The sequence below is a fragment of the Lycorma delicatula genome, chromosome 9 (assembly GCF_047948215.1).
Source record: "Lycorma delicatula isolate Av1 chromosome 9, ASM4794821v1, whole genome shotgun sequence".
Classification (NCBI taxonomy): Eukaryota; Metazoa; Arthropoda; class Insecta; order Hemiptera; family Fulgoridae; genus Lycorma; species Lycorma delicatula.
This window is the reverse complement of record NC_134463.1, coordinates 89,103,484-89,119,172: the sequence shown is the minus strand read 5'-3', so window position 1 is coordinate 89,119,172 and position 15,689 is coordinate 89,103,484. Positions and strand designations below refer to the sequence as shown.

Genomic DNA, 15,689 nt, shown 5'->3' with positions numbered 1-15,689 from the left:
CACTGTCTTTTGGGCAGTCGTGTAATAAATCTTATTAGATTATAAACTTCAGTCAGTGTTTTTTATAAGTAAATTAAATTTTTTAAATTTTAAAGATCTAAATTTATTGTACTAAAACAATTCTTTTTAATTTTTACAAATTCATAAGATTTTTTTGTTAAGTTTGTTAATAGAAGTTTATCTTATTTTTTTGTTTTTCATAAAATTTATTAAATAAATGTTCTCAGAATAAAATTTTCTTCATGTTTTGATAATGAAATTTACGTATTTATTAATCATTTAATAAAGTTACTTCAAACATACAGCAAATGTTTTTCGTCACCGAATATTTCTGTTTTACGTTGGATATCACGAAAACTACAGGAAATACAGTTTTGCTACCTTTTTTATTCGATTTTTCAGGTCAAAAACATAACAAACCATCAAATTTACCCCTACTATACTGAAATTTCACTGGGGGAACTGAAATCCGCGCGAAATCTTTCACTGGCCGTAACTAGATAAGAAAGGGTTTTCGGACATATGTTTGTTAACTTCTTTCCTTATTTCAACAAGCTCTAGAATCAGTTTTCAGATTACTTCCGTTTAATTGTTAATCACCTATATATATATATTATCCTACAAGTCTCCCGGTAACGTAAGGATTCCACGCGGGGTCATAAATCTAAATCGGTTCAGCCGCTGAGCTGCTACAGTGGAACAAACATACATATACACACTAAATATATTACACTCCTTTTTGGGCAGTCGTGTAATAATGAAAAACGAACTAAAAATAGTAAAACAAATTTTTCTTTCTTTTCTTACAGGCATTTTTTCAGGATACAGGAAGTTAGTCAGCGACGTGAAATAATTTTATTATATCACGTTGCTGATTAAGACGTAAATATATTACTTTTTCATTTTATGTTGAATTCGGGTGCCTGAAAGTCTTAAAAGTGGAAACCATTAAAGTCACCATCTCATATAGTCTACAATAACTGAAAAAATGACTGTAAGAAAGGAAGAAAAACTTGTTTAATGATTTTTTGTTCATATTTCACAATTACTGCAGGTAAATGAATACAATTAGTATTTGGGTTTTTTTAAAAATAATTTCATTCAAATAACTGTCTTAAATCTGAGTGTTAAATACATTCAGATATGTTGTGTTCTCGGGGATAGTCGACCTAAGACTACATTTCATTTACATTCATATATATTATCCTCACTGATCCTCTGAAGCAATACCTTACGGTGGTTCCGAAGACTGAACAGAAATCAAGAGATATGTGTTAATTTAGTAATATTTTTTAATAAAGAAATACTGACTGTATACTACTTTACGGTATTGTTGAATTGAAATCAGTTATTACAGTACTGCAGTTTCAATTGGCTACGAGGAAATTGCTTAAAATATAATACAATTACCGTAGTTTACTATTCCGAAAAAAACAGTGTAAAAATGAAATCCAGTACAAAAATCTCAAAGTACTGTGCAATATATATTTTCAGTACTGTATTTTTATTTTTCTAAATTTTATTTTATCCCATAATATTCTCTCTTTTAATTGAAACATTCGGTAACATTTTAACTGTATTACAATATTAAAGTCAGGTGGCATTTTTATTCGTTTATCACTTTATTTTCGAAATAACTCGGGTATAACAGGTGTCTACGGATGGTCGCGTTATAACGGAGTCGAATGTACATACAACCTACTTATAGCTGATTTAAGACAAAAAAAAAATAATTAGACAGCTTTAGGAGAACAGGAAAAATTAGAAATATACTAAAAAAAAAAATTATAATAGCTGTTACATACATAAATTATACAGAGGTACAATTAAAGAGTTATTTTATAAATCTAGACAAGGGTAAATGAAATATTACAGAACTTCTGTAATATTTCAATACCCGTAAGTATCACAAAAGTATTTTGTAACATATAAGAAAATAATTACACGCTTTTATTATAAATGTGAAGGCTAAGTTTACAATTCATACTATGAAAATATAAACCAAAGATAATCACAAACGGTGACATTTTATTTCTGTTCACATATGCGACACACTGGTCATTTAAAAACACGGCATGCTTTATGTTACTTATGCAGCCGATCTTTTAACATTAACGGTTTAGTTATATTAAAGAGGTTACAGCTGCCAATCAAAGAATGTTACGAATCATTGGGGGGATACAATATCAGCCTAATAAAGTTTTAAAAAAATATCATTTACAAAAAAAAACAGCAGTTTAAATCTACAAAAAATTAAAGCGGTTTTGGTTTTAATTATAATTTAAAGTACTGTACCTTAAAAAAATAATTGATATTTAATCAAAATCTATGAAATATTGTAATATTATATTGAAATATTGTATATATATATATATATATATATATATATATATATATATAAAATAGCATAATTAGGACGGGAAAAAATGAGTACACTATGTACGTATATAACTTTTTAATAATACATTATATGATAATTCTAAAGAACGTGAAGCCTTAATTTAACAAAGAATTGATTTACTAAATAAGACATCACGTTTTCACAGCAAGTAAACGCTGAAAATGTGCTAAAACGTATTATTTCTCAACAAGTTCCTCCAGTTCGTTTTTTTTTATTTTTAATACCACCAACTAATAGAAATTATAATAATTTTAATAAGAGTAAATGAAAATGATTTCAATACGCAAACTAAAAAAATAAAAATCTACGACTCTAAGTGAATCCCTACAAAATTCATGAAAGATTTATCTGATATTACACCTTTTTTTTATTTTTTTTACATATTTACACATCGTTATTCCGTAAACAGTTGAAATTTAAACATAAAACGAACTAGCCTTGAATTGAATATGTTTTACTCAACAGTTGTAATTATTTTGCCTAATACTAAAAGCTACTGTTAACCGATGAGATTATTTCAGAAACCAAATTTGTTTTCATGGTTGGAATAAGACTTCCGTAAACAGGATATCACATTAAATACAGAATTTCACGAAGTACAGACCGATCCGTAATTCTTCTATGGATAAATACGCTACAATCTTCTATATTATATTTAAAAAAAACATTCGATCGAGTGATTTATAGTTAATTATTATCTTTAGTTAAATCTAAAACAAAAAATCGAAGGTTTCAGCTTTTACAGAGGTTGAAGAAGAAATTAAATAAGTATTTTATTTTATCATTAAAATGATGACATTATCACAAAATTATGCGCTTTCTCGTGAACGGTACAATGAAAAACGTTTTTATTTTTACATGAATGGAAACCGTGATGAACAGAGTAAAAATGTAAATTATAGGGCTGAAACGTCGTCGGCATTTTTGTGAGGCTTTGTTTGAAGCCGTATGAGATAAATTTTATATTATAAAAATTATAAAGGAACTATTTGCTTACTTTTACCTCATTCAAGTAACACTCTAGTTGGTTTATTTTGGTTTTTCTTCATATTATATACATATATATATCACGTCGCGGCTTCGCTTGTACTATCCGTAATCAGAATTTGAACATGAATAATTACTTGGTCAGTGCCAAGCTTTTTTTATTTGAGTAACAAAAATTGAATAATTACTAAAAAATACAAAGTATTATAAATGCGTATACGGGTATTTAAGATTTTCAATAAATAATTTGGTAAGATTATATATAAATATACATTTACAGCATCTCTATCGCGGCTTCGCCCGCGTTATATGGGTACTTGCGTTTCCCGTCGCAGTCAGGGGATATTTAGCCGATCAGTACTCGCTTCGCTAGTGTATCCAGAGGGCTTCGCCCCTTGACACCGCTGTGTTCATTAAACTCGTGCTTGTGAGAACAATAATGATAAATAAAAATTAAAGCCTGTTCAATTTATAAAAAAATAACAGTGTATTTTAATTTCTTCAGAGCAAACGTTTGCTCAGGACAGTGAAAGGAAACTTTCACTGATCTTAGAATGCGGGTTTCAAAACAGTCCTCAATGTTAAAAAATGTTAGTTATAACTGGTTTTCTTACGAAGTACAGGTAAAAATGTATTTTGCCCGGTTCTTAACGTTACCCGACAAACACCACTAGGAGGTGACCGTACTTCGTCTCATTTTTTCTAATTACTTTTATTTTATTTTTTAGTCAAGTAACCGGAGGCAGGTGCAGCCAATCGCGTCGCACATACAGTAACAATGGTAGCGGTTATGTTGGTTTAACCGCCGCGCCGTACACCGTCGCACCCCTTAAAAAAATCGGAATTCAAAACAACACGAAAATGGTTTTTAGATATTTATATGAAAATTACGCATACCACAAATTTAGTTTAGTTTTTCTGTTTAACCTCCGGAATCATCGTAAGGTATTACTTCAGAGGATGATATGTATGAAAATAAATTAAGTGTAGTCTTGTACAGTCTCAGGTTGACCATTCCTGAAATGTGTGATTAATTGAAACCCAACCACCAAAAAACAACGGTATCCACGATCTAGTATTCAAATCCGTATAAAAGGATTTACTAGGATTTGAACCTTAGAATTTTCGATTTCGAAATCAGCTAGCTGATTTGCAGTGACGAGTTAACCACCAGACCAGCCCGGTGGACAACCACAAATCTAGTTGATATCTTCATTTGTTACCGAGAAATTAAAAAAATAGAAAATTTCATTGTGCATTTACTCCGTAAGAAGAACATATATACAAAATTTCATCCATTTATCTTCAGTAATTTTTGCTGGGCGTCGATAAATCAGTCAGTCAGGAGATGTTGCTTTATAGATACAGATATATAATATATGTATACATAGTTTTCTTGTGATTATGGTGGTGATATGAATGTACGTTTATCATCGGGCCATTACGTGAGTAAGACAACACGAAACCACTCGCTCCTCACTCCCCTACTAAGACTGGAATGAAAAGCTTGTTGTTTTTGGAAGTACAAAAAGAGTTGAAGTGTATCAGATCGTTACCATTATGGAGTTACGGTATCTAACATGCATTCTATTCCTACACACATAACAGATAGGCTCTACACGTAAAATTTACCCTTCAACAGTCATAATCAGGATACTGAAAATACCAACCAACAGCTCAGTTTGAGATAAAATCAATTAAGTTCAGTAATTAAAAAATCTGATGTGGATACCACATGACTTCGTTATACGCATATTAAATTACTTATACATATTTTTTTTTAAATGAAAAGTACATAAAATTTTATTTCATTAATAACTTCTGATATTTCTTCATTTTATTATAATTATTATTATTGAATTATGATATATCGTATGATATATCGTTGAAAAGCTCTCAATGAGGGCTTATTAGTGAAGTTAAGAAAAAATCCAAACTCCAAATTGTTTGGATTATGGACTTTTTTGGACAATTTTGGTCAAGTCGATTGCAACAAAAAAAGGAGTTGCACAAAAGATGATACAACAGTCCTAAATCCAAAATTTCAACATCCTACGGCTAATCGTTTATGAGGTATGCGAGATACATACATACAGACGTCTTGCTGAAACTAGTCAAAATGGATTACAGAGATGGTCAAAATGAATATTTCCGTTGAAATCTGAAAACCGAAATTTTTCGCGATCACAATACTTCTACTTCGTACAAGGAAGCAGAAATAGACAGTAATTAATTAAAATACGTGGAAAAATATTAATATCAAATAATTGCAAAATTATATTTCTCAGAAACACCGTAAAAGTTTTATTTTTAAGGTATTAAAATAACACTACCCCGTACAAGTTAAAAATTTAAAAAAAAACCGCAATAAATTATCTTAGGAAGGTGGAAACACCTTACCACTTTTATTATTTCTCCCTTAAGGTATTTACATATGTTAATATGAAAAAAAGAGAGAGTAAAGGATAACGTAATATTAAAGAGTTAAGCAAGAGTAACCTGAGTGAATGGAGATGAGGACATTGTTCTAAAAAAATATATATATATATAAATACATAGATACACTATAAAAATGCCACAAATCACTCGTATATATGAAATCTAGTTATTCAACTCTCCTCTCTACCACCGACTTTTTTCTGCTTAGTTTCTAAGTAAGACGAACCGTGATGACCTAAAGGTAAGCACACATCTTTATCATCAATCACAAGAAAACTATTTTAAAAATATATATGTATATATAATAAAAAAAATAATCAAGAAAAAGAAAATAACTATACCAACTAGAGTGTGACTATAATAAGATGAGACCAACAAAAAAGTTCCTTAATATTTTTTACAAGAAATAATATAAAATTGACCTCATATAACACAATTATTACTATTATTATTGTTATTACAATAAAAGAGAAATCATTCGCCGCATTTATTTCTCATTTTATATTAAGTTAAATTACTGGAGGCGAATTCATTCATTATAAAATCAGACATTAATTTCAAATGCGATCATTATATTATAAAACAGGTGTACAAAACGTGATTCACCCAGATTTGTTAAAATTTTTTAAATGAACCATTTAACTGACCCCGTTAAAAAAAAATTGACCAATATTACAAATTATCAGTTCCCGAATATATCTTGGTTTTTAAATTTTAATTTTAAACGTAAAATTTCACTTTTAATAAATATAAATTCGCATTAATAACAAATAAATTGTATTTATACAGAGTGTACTTAAAATGGTGAACAAACTATTCATTTTTCGGATTCTACGTGTCAAAATGAACAATAAATGTCCTATGAAAAAATGTCGATTTCCCTTACCGTTTTCATTCTGTCCGTAGTTTTTTGTTTATTAATAAAAAATCTATATCTCAAGATCGGACTGAAGAATCAATATTTGGTAAACATATTTCTGCCAACGTTATCTAATAAATAAAAAAATTACAGTGTACACACGTTTACAAACTTCAAACTGGTGGCCTTGTCAATTTTTCAACGTGCTAATTTTGAGTACACAAACAATCATATCTTTTAAAATAGATAAGATATTCATTTTTATAACTTAACTTAATAACTTTTTTATAAGTTCATCTTTATAACCATTTAAAGTAAGTAAAATTGTAATCGTAAAGAAAAAAATATATACAGATGTACAAATTTACGGTACAAGGAATACTGGCAACAATCACAGTAAAGATATTGTTTAAACAGTTTGTTGTCGAGGCCAAATAAATAATGTCGTTTTTATTAATTATGCAAATAAATAAGAGAATTTTAGCCAAAAAATAATAATAAAAGAGTAATTATTAAAATATTTGACGTTAATTTGAGTGATTTACGTGTTTAGCGTTCTTAAATTAACTTTAACCGATTTTGCCAAATTAAGGCACTATCGCGATGCGAGTAAATATAAAATATTAACGATGTGAGTTTATATGTATTTCTGAATGTGTGCAAGTAATACATAATATTTAACCACCTGCTAAAAACGTTTGCCTCAATAGTTGCATAAATTTATTTCATCCGATTTAAGATTTTTTTTAATGATTATTTCACCAAACGCTCCAAGTTTGTGCATGAAAATATGAGATGGATAGGATATTTCGTAACGTATTAAAATGCGATTCCTCACAGAGATTCGAACCCGGGACCTCCGGATGAAAGGCCGACACGCTTTGGAGATCGTCTAAATAAAACAACCTTCAAATGTTCACGAAGAAATACATTTTTTTGTTAACAGTTAATAATTACGTAAATGACAAACAATAAAAAAACATCTGATAACAGATGTATGACTCCGTCACGCGGCTAAAGCCACGTTCCGGGAAAGTCCTACAACTGTGGGTGCCGTTTCTGATACACGTCTTCTTACACACACATACATACACAACTTATATTAAGATTATTATTTTATTTAAACATATTTTTCCGTTTATTTAATTCACCGATTCTAACTACAGCGCGCACGCATACCGCATCGGATGTAGCGGCGATGGTCGGCACTAACTAATGTAATTTCACAACTTACACAGAACAAATTTCACTTGTACAGTCGGCAACAGATGTAGCTGTGAGGCTTAACGCATCACGTACAGAATCAACCGGCCGACCGAGTTTGAGAACCAGTCAAACCATTTTTATACTTTAAATATTATTAATTTATTTATATCTACCGCTCACTTATGTCGTCATAACATAGCAGTAGTTTAGAGTATTTTTTGAGGTGGGGGTGCGATTTTGCAAAAGCTTTTTTGCAAATATTATTATTTTTTAATCGTTAACAAATGTGCCTAAGAGAAATATAACCGTAATTAGGCGAAATCGCGAGATACTGAGGGTGATTTTGCTCTACAGCCTCACCCCCTAGACCTTTTAAGTTGAATATTTAACGGCATCAATGTTCCATATATAGAAGTAATCTGACCAACTTTGGTCAAAATCGATTCGGTAGTTCTGGATATATAAGGAAATTCAGAGGCCAACACCGAACATATATATACACCAGCGGACCCGACAGACGTTGTCCTGACGCGGCATTATTCTGTAATAAATGCACACACATAAATATAAGTAACTTATTTAAGTTAAAATTAGCAGGAATGTGTTCTTAATTTCATTAAAATGGCTATTAGTATGATATTATCAGTTTGTGATTGTTGTATTCTTGTAATGGGTTTATTGATTAATTATGTGTAGTATGGTTAATATGTACTTTAACTAAATATTGAGATGTCCGATGAAAATTGAATTAAAAAATCGAAACGTCGTAAAATTATTAATTAGTGTAATTAATAAATTTTCATCCACATTACTACTAATTTTCACTTAACATCATTCTAAAAAAGTACCTCCTACATATTTTTATTTTTATTTAATAATTTTGATGTTTCATAACCATGTAACAGCTTAATTAATCAATTAATAAAAAAATTAAAGCACTGTAAAAAAAGCAACGTAGTTAAAATTTTAATAGAAATTTTTATCATTTTTCTCATTCTTTATTTTAACATCTATTTTACCAAATTTGAGATAATTGTAAATTAAAAATAATTTTAGAAAACTTATAAAATTAATCAGCTAAAACATTATAAATTCAATTTTTTAAATATACTTTAAACTATAAGTAACTTATATTTTAATTTTATAAATGTTATAATTTATTTTACAAACTTAAATTTTTATTTTCAAAAAGCCGTTCAATACTTCATAAGTTGCATAGAATCAAATGAGAACTGACAATTTAAATTTGTAGGTTAAGTTGATTGTTATTGAATGCACGTGTATACATCATTAAAATCAATGAAAAATCATGTAAAATACTCACTTCAATACTGCACCTTACCAATTTGCATAATGTACATTTTTAAATTAAACTTTAAAACGTTATTTCAATAAATAATAATATAATATTCTCAATAAGCGCCCATTCTAGCAGACTCGGCAATGCTTCGCTATTACTAGATATGAGTATACATACAGATTAAATGACAACAATTGAAAGTTTCATAAAACCTTAAAAAACTGAACATTAGCGATTTAACAAAATTTAACCTTTCACTTTGTAAAAGTCAGAATGTAAATAAATCCAAATGGCAAAACAACAGCACTACCTATCGGATTTAATTCACACCACTCTCTAATCACAGTATTCGGTGGAAAATAATTTTTTAACGAAAAGTGTTGTGGCTGCAAAATCATTACATTTAATACTGAACATTAAGAAACTTACAAAACATTACGGAACCTTATAAAATTTCATCTTTAACTTTATAAAATTCAGAATGTAAATAAATCCAATTGTTAGAACAGCACTACCTATCGGATTTAATTCAAACTATTCTCTAAATACGAATTTTAATGTAAGAACAACACTAAGCTACGACGCAAGTAACTGATATGCGAAAAAGCAACAAAGTAAAAAAAAATCCTAGAATCTGATCGCAGCACCAACTACCGGGTTTGACTGATAAACCAAAAATTAAAAAAAAAAGACTTCTAAAACGCGATCGCAGCTCTACCTACCGGACCCACACGCTGCCTACCGGGCCCAATTGTGAACCTTAACCATCCCAAGATCAACAACACATAAATAAAAAAAAAAAACATTTTCACTTCAATACTGTACCTTAAAAATTTGCACAATGTATATTTTTAAATTACACTTCAAAACGTTATTTCAATAAATAATAATATAATATTTCTCAATACGCGCACAATTCCAAACGCGATCGCAGTGCTGCCTACGTGTTACTTAATCAGTTGTGATTTTGTTTACATTGGCAACGGCCATACGGGCTCTTTGTGATTGGTCGTTGTGTTTGACAGCGGCCATCTTGCATTGATCTGATTGGTTTTCCTTTGTTTACATTTCCATCTGATTTATTGGCCTCTTATTTATTAAAAAACTGTTTTCTCGCGATTTTTTGTAACACAATAATAACACAAAATTACGAAATATTTTTCTCAATTTGATTGCAGCACCAACTAGCGGGAAAAACTAAAATTAAAATAGAATATTATTGAATATTCGATACTGCGATGGTAGCGCAGTCTGCCGGATCCAATGTAAAACATTCCAAAATCAACAACTACTTATAAATAAAAAATTAATTTAAAAAATATTTTCCAGTGGACCAAATGGTGAATCAGATCATTCTCGAATCCCCTTGAACACACACACAAAATTTCATCAAAATCAGTCCAGCCGTTTAGGAGGAGTTCACTTTCATACACACGCACCCAAGAAATATATATATAAAGATACACACCCACACACACCACACGTATATTAACATCCGGAAAATATTCATCCGGTTTTTTTGGTTTCCTTAGGTGTCAAAACGTCAAGATCCGATCTGGTGAAAATCGCATATGCCAAAATTGGATAGATTACAATGTTTTCCCTTCTAGAGCTATAGCTCTAGACGGGAAAGTAATAAATTTAATTACTTTTCGTGAAGACGAAAACTAACTAGAGGATCATATTTATAAAGGAATAAAGTACACAAAAAAATATGTTACATGGTGAACAATTGAAAACGGGGAATAGAATAATATCAGATAGAGTAAGACAATATAAGAAATCGTACATTAGTACGTTCATATACTATTTCCTTCTCATACAAATTTTCACTTCTCCAAATCCATTTTGAGCTAATAACAAAGTGTGTGAACCAGCAACCCGGAACCATTGCCTTCACAAACAACAACCCTTTTTTACTTTCCCGACTACATAGTTATACTGTATAGATAATCAGAATCATATATATTAAGAAAGGTATCCTAATCGGATGAAAATTAATACAGGGAATTTTACTGAACTTGGCATTTCATCTAACCAGAAAACACAACTTTACCATCGAAAAATTCCGGAAGGTTGTATTTCTATATATTAGCATGTATTTTGCTTGATATTACAGGACGGGATGGGCCGATATGGATGAAATTTTTAATATAATTCACTGTATATGGGACACTGATATCACTTAATTTTTTTTAGAATAGGTCTAGAGTCTAGAGGAAGGAAGATACGAAAACACACAGTAAAAAACAATTTTTCTTTTCGTCGTTTCTGAACTCAAAAGTAAACATTCTTCTATTAATTAGATGATTCCATTACATTGGTCCATCATATTGATTATACATTTGGGCACTTTAATCCAGGAAAATAATGAAACGATTTTTTTCCATCGGTTATTCCTTTGATATCTTGAGAGAGGATTAACAAATCTTTATGAAATTTTGTAAATAATTTACGAATACGGGTCAATCAAATCATTGATTCCATTCAATTTTGGTTACAAGAGGATTGGGAAATGTTCTCGTCTCTTAAAACTTTGCTCAAAGAGTAAAATAATTTTTTCACTTAATTCAATACATCGTAGGAGGGTTTTAGCACTTTTATCAGCAAAGTAAAATGTCCAATATATCCTATTAACTGCAAATAAACAATATTATTATAGTGGTACGGTATATACTGAACGATGAATTTATCAAAGGTAAGGGGTTATTAATAAGTAGTAGTAGTCTGGTGAGGGCAGATTCTGCCGGCAATTTAAAAAAAAAAAAAAATGTAATAGAATATAAAAGCCATTAAAAAATGTAATATAACAGTTAACCAACTGGAAAACTGAAAGCATAATAAGATTTTAAATCTAACCAAATTGATGTTAACCAAACATTTTCTGAAAATTAAACGATACGTTTGAGCATTTTAGCACGCCACGATTCGCGTACAATGTAATGGCAAATATAGGCGATCTAAATAACGGTGAGGCTGCAACGCCAGATGACCCGGAGGGTCACATCATGTTATTGAAAAGTCTCTGCAGAGGCTGCTTGTGCCGGTGGTTGGTATTCATCAATTGAACTAATGGCGCTTACGTCGTGTGAGCGTTGCAAAGACCACCTTAGTGATGCGCAGTAACGGCTGATAAGAAAATGGCAAGAGCACTGGGACAACGCTACGACAGGCAGCCTGATACCGTTATGTCGGCCCGTACATCAGCAAACACGGTCTGCTGAGTAGATCGGCAGAGAGTGTTTGAAACGGCTCAGTTCTTAACGGGCCATGGATCATTCAACTCCTACTTATTCGCCTGACGTAGGCGTTCGTCTGATTTGTGTGTTTATTGCGGTGAGTGTGACGTTCCTAAACATACGATATTCAGTTGCAGCCTTTGGATCCCGCAAAGAGAAGAGCAAAAGAAAATGTTAGGAGATATTACCCCCGAAAACATTATTTCTAAGATGCTCCTTAGCAGCCTTTTGATTAGTTTTCGAAATCAGAAGAGATGGTACTGAGGTAGTGATGCCTCGACTATTCAACGTAACGGGGTCCCGTAATACGCTTTCGATGCTGCGTTACACCGGCTTGGTGGGTCCAACATCGTGAAGGTGAGGGGAAAGAGTTTTCAGTTGGCGGGAACGCTACCCCTCCACCGACGAAAAAATTAATTAAATTTCAAGTTTTGAATGCCCACGTGTACTGCCGATCGCTAGGGCACAACTAACCGTAATGTAAGTGTAGAGAATTAGTCTATTTAGAGATAAATATAACAATAATAAAAATAAAAAATTTAAACAAGTACATACGACATTTATTTTGTATAAAGAAAAACAAAGCAGGAAACTACACTTAATAATTTACTTTTTAATAACAAAAGGTATTCAAAGTATTTAACTAACTTAAAAAAAAACAAACAATGTAGCAATCAACCGACAACAATACAAAGAACCAAATAATAAAAATAAACAAACCTTAGTAGTAAATACTTTCTCCCGTAACTTTATTTAGTACAGTACATAATGACAATTGATTACATAAACTATTGCGCATATAATGTAGGGTGCACACCAGACAAGCGCAATGGTTGTTTAATAGTATCGGGCCGGGCGATAGTTAACGTTAACGAGTATAACAAGCCATTGAGTTAGGCCTGATTTACACCGAGCAAAGCGGTCAACTCGCAATTTCATTCAGTTCTCAGTACTCGTTTCGCTCATAATTAATTAGGTTTCAATAATTTTATAACAAAAAAAAAATTATATAAGCCATACCGTATTAAAGTTAATAAATTTAAAAAAACTCGATAATAACTTTCATTACGTTAGTAAATAACTCGAATCCTGTAAAAAATAACAATTTACATATAGAAAAGTCTTTAAATGTTGAGTACGTGCATAAATGATACCATAAGCACATCGTTCATCGCGACCCGAAAAGTTGTACTTTTTCTTTTTTTTTGGTCTTCAGTCATTTGACTGGTTTGAGGCAACTCTCAAAGAATACCTATCTAGTGCCAGTCGTTTCATTTCAATATAACTACATCCCCGACAATTTTTTTTACATATTCTAAACGTTGCCTGCCTGCACAATTGTTTCCATCTACATGTCCTTCCAATATTAAAGCGACTATTTCAGGATACCTTAATATATGGTCTATAAGACTTGTTTCTTCTTTTAACTATATTTTTCCAAATGCTTCTTACTTCATCGATTTGCCGTAACACCTCTTTGTTTGTCACTTTATCCACTCGTCTGATTTTTAACATTTTCCTATAGCACCGCATTTCAAAAGCTTCTAATCTTTTCTTCTCAGGTACACCGATCGTTCAAGTTCACTTCCATATAAGGCTACGCTCCAAACATGTACTTTCAAAAATGTTTTCCTAACGTTCAAATTAATTTTTGATGTAAAAAAATGATATTTTTGAATGAAAGCTCGTTTCGCCTGTGCTATTCAGCACTTTATATCGCTCCTGCTTCGTCCATCTTTTGTAATTCTAATCCCAAATAACAAAATTCTTCTACCTCCATAATCTTTTCTACTCCTATTTTCGCACTCAGTGGTCCATCTTCGTTATTTCTACTATATTTCATTACTTTCGTTTTGTTCTTGTTTATTTTCATGCGGTAGTTCTTGCGTAGGACTTCTTCCATGCCGTTCATTGTTTCTTCTAAATTCTTTTTACTCTCACCTATAATTACTATATCATCATCAGCAAATCGTAGCATCTTTATCTTTTCACCTTGTACTGTTACTCCAGATCTAAATTGTTCTTTAACATCATTAACTGTTAGTTCTATGTAAAGATAAAAAGTAATGGGGATAGGGAACATCCTTGTCGGACTCCCTTTCTTATTACGGCTTCTTCTTTCTTATGTTCTTCAAGTATTACTGTTGCTGATTGGTTCCTGTAAATGTTAGCAATCGTCCTTCTCTGTAATTGAACCCTAATTTTTTTTAAAATGCTGAACATTTTATTCCAGTGCCTTTTCTAAGTCTATTAATGACAAGTATGTTGATCTGTTTTTCCTTAATCTTCCTTCTACTGTTAAGAAAATGGTATAATCATTCCCAAGAATAAAAGCATTCCTTGTCAAGCTTTCTTGGAAAACGTGAGGAATGACGTAGTTTTATTTTCAGATCCGAATATACTGTGTACATAGTTTAATACCACCGATTTATGTATGATATTTGGTAACATTTTGATTCTGTTAATAAAAAAATAATGACCATATAATGAATATCATTGCTTTCAGAGATAGCAATTCTTGATATAATGCCACTTGTACTTTAGTTATTTTACATGATTAATAATCATAAAAAATATATAGGAACCGATAGTTAAAGGTCAAATTTGTGTACCATCTTTAGTTTAAAATATTCCATCAATATACAGGTTGTCTCAATTTTAAACTCTTCTAGTTACATATTCTTATTCTGAAAAGAGATGATTTAAATCTAAATAATAATCTATCAAGAGATTTTTATCTGTGCAGATTTTTTAAAATGTATATCTTTCGAAAGAAAGTGGTGAACTGAAAGCAATAAACATAGAAAGCAGCGAAAAGACCACTTAAACTCTGTTTTGAATGTTTAAATCAAATTACAAAATATTAATGGAAACTTCAATTCGTTTAAAATACTCGCACATATAATTCAATAAGAGAATCTTTTAAAAACTCTGAACTGTAATAAACGGATAAAAACAAAGGTGAATGGTATACAATTTTTGATAATAAAAACATATAAGAAAATTAAAAATGTAGTAGTAGAACGAAATAAATAATTATTTAAAATATTTTTTTAATTTTAATAATCGATTTATAATCGATTTTTAATTTACAATGGTTTCTCGAAGAATGTTACAAATTTTCAGAACATGTTCTACTGATGAAAAGAAAGAAGATAGGCTCGGAAACGCTTGTTATCCTGAAAACTAATTTCGTTTAATACCTAGTCAAAATCTGCTACATTTTGATATGTTTCGTTTGTAATAAACTTCTAAATT

At 30.7% G+C, this 15,689-nt stretch overlaps 1 protein-coding gene across 1 annotated transcript in view; it reads right to left on the bottom strand.

The window, feature by feature from the left end:
- rdx (BTB/POZ and MATH domain-containing protein rdx) overlaps positions 1-15,689 on the bottom strand; it is a 524,123-nt gene that overhangs the window by 247,210 nt on the left and 261,224 nt on the right. The gene's annotated exons all lie outside the window — the stretch shown is intronic.